This window comes from Amphimedon queenslandica, unplaced genomic scaffold (assembly GCF_000090795.2).
Source record: "Amphimedon queenslandica unplaced genomic scaffold, v1.1 AMPQUscaffold_13505, whole genome shotgun sequence".
Lineage (NCBI taxonomy): Eukaryota > Metazoa > Porifera > Demospongiae > Haplosclerida > Niphatidae > Amphimedon > Amphimedon queenslandica.
Window position 1 is genome coordinate 233977 of NW_003546259.1, and position 2669 is coordinate 236645.

The window sequence follows — 2669 nt, forward strand, 5'->3', positions numbered from 1 at the left end:
ATCGCAAATTCATGCAAATTGTATCTAATCCAAATACAACTGTACCTCATAAAATTAAGATTCCGTTGAGCAACAACAGCCGTGAAATCTTTCTTTTCTCCGACCCTTCTCAACTCATTAAAATTGCCAGCAACTGCCTTGCAAATCAGTCAAGAAACATGCAGGTAATAAAAATTATACATACAGCTGTACATGAATAAAAATTATTATACATTTTACTTTACATAGTACAACGGAAATTCCATTAGCTGGAAGTTTAAAGTAAAGCTGTATCATATCATAACAGAATCCACAGGCCTCACAGTACTACCTAATATCAAATATGAGCACGTTTTCCTGACAAACTTCTCCAAAATGAAAGTTGATCTAGCAGCTCAAGTTAGTTAAAAATACACTGTACATGTATGTAGATAAGTTTACTCGTCCTTTCATTATAAAGGTTCTCAGTCAAATTGTTGCAACAGCCCTTAGGACATACCTAAAGGAAGAATCAGAAGAAACAGAAAAATATATAGAAATGTTTGATAAAATTTTTGATTGCCTCAATGTCACAAATTACACATGCTACACCAAAAGGAAGTACTTTCAGTCACCATATAGATGGAATAATGACTTGAGGATTAACGTATAAAAAATATATGCATAAAATTTGTATTTCAAGAAGAAAACCCACTTAGTGGATGCAGTCTGAATTCCTACCATGGTTAAAAAACTGGGAGGACCAAGTTAAATCAAAAGAGGACTTAAAGGTGAGGGAGAAAAATAATTTAATCAAAAGTCAGGAAACATTACTGGGAATCAGAATAACTGGTAAAAATAATTAATTCTTAAATTACCATAATTTTACTATAACAATAGCTTACTCTTTCATTGATTTGCTTAAATGTATCATTATTATTCCTGGAGTTAAGTCTTTTCTAAGTGAGCACATATCTCAAGATCCATTGGAAAAGTATTTTGGAAGGCAAAGGCAGAGAGGCTGTGTCAACGAAAATCCATCTTGCCATCAATTTTCTCAGAACAGCAATGCCCTTAGAATGGTCAACACCATTAAGATTGATACTCACGGGCAATGTCCATACAAGAAGTGAGTTCAAGGATTTGCCAATGATATCAACAGAACCACTACCAAAAAGAGAAAGGACCACACAACAATCTCAAGTTTAAAAAACAACTATTAAAACAAAAGTCACACTATTAAGTAAGATAATATTATACATGTCCACGTGGTTTTTAAAGTTTAACCAATAATTATAGGTATAGTCACAAATGCTATAAAAGACAAGGGGTTTAGCATTTCTTCTGCTGAAGCACGTCATGCTGAACTTGCTGTAGAAATGAATGAGTGGCTATTGAAAGGAGATGATGCAGAAAAATTTGACCTATTTCTTCAGAGTCTGTTTAATCTTTCTGTGCCTCCAACCAACAGTAAAATACGTCAAGCTATATGGATCCGCTTCTCACAATTTACATCATCATCTGAATATAGCAATTTTTGGTCATGTCTATATACCGATGCAAAAATACAAGGATCAAATATTCTCTCATTTTATCTCACATTCTTCTACTTCATTCACCATTGGATTGAAGTCTATCCTACAAAAAGCTCTCCGTACATTGTTGACAAAATGTCTCACTTGTCTCCCGATAAAGAAAATGCTCTGTGGTACGTTGGTGGCTACATTATTAGGAAAATAAGAAATAAATTATTGGAAATACAAGATATCCTAAATACCTTCATCGAAAACTATGATCAGAATCACAACACCACAGCACAGGACACCTGAACAGAATTTGAGAATGAATGGTTTAATGCCATTATTTGAGGGGGTCTCATCAAGTGCACAAATGGTTTTTATCGATTCCTGAGAGCCTTGGAGACAGAAATACAAACATATCTGAACACCATGCCAGCAAGAGACACCACACACTCATTAGGCCAGCCAAAAGAATTGGCATTGAAGATTATCAAGCCTAGAGTGTCTGATGCTTGGAAAACGCTGTTAATAGAGGTCGAAGCTCAACAGGAAGTGACTCCAAGCAGTACCACCGATATTGTTATCACAGAAATTATAGAACTGTATTTGAGAATTAGGTTTCACCTTTGTTGACAGGAAGATGGAGCATTTTAAAAAAGAGAAGAAAGAGCAGCTACAAAAAGCAGAGTTTAAGATCTAAGCTAAATGTTCAATGATAAAGACTATACCTCATGCTACAGCTTCAAGCCTCCAACTGTCCACATATATATAACTGTCATTCTGATTCTTTCTCTGTCCTCGCCTGACTAGTCTTGCATGCACTCTTATCTGTACCCCTAATAGCTATTATCAAGAGTTGTAGACTTTTTTTTGGCTCGCTCTTAATCCACTCGCCTCACATGTTGATTCATATAGGTGGTACCATTTATGAATAATAATTATTTCACATAATAATTAGAATTATTGCGGAATAATAGTAACCAGGGGTGACGAAAACCTCATCGCCAGGCGGGAACGGTAGTTTCCAATCTCTTTCATTTACTCTACTATCTAAGGTCTAAGACAGTTTGTATGCTCCTTCAAATTACACTAACTATTGCTGTTACGAGAGCAAGAAGATTATTTTCAATATGGGACTAGATTAAGAACAAGAATGACAGACGATAAGCTGTCAGATCTTTCCATTGTGAA

The 2669-nt window shown here is 35.2% G+C and overlaps 1 long non-coding RNA gene across 1 annotated transcript; it reads right to left on the reverse strand.

Annotated features, from left to right (window-relative positions):
- Window positions 1–1457: 1457 nt before the first annotated feature.
- On the reverse strand, window positions 1458–1756 carry LOC109593790 (uncharacterized). Its single transcript, XR_002191150.1, has 3 exons — window positions 1736–1756; window positions 1578–1678; window positions 1458–1505 (listed from the first exon to the last, which is right to left on the reverse strand). It is a non-coding gene; the product is annotated as an uncharacterized LOC109593790 (long non-coding RNA).
- Between the last annotated feature and the right edge of the window lie 913 nt (window positions 1757–2669).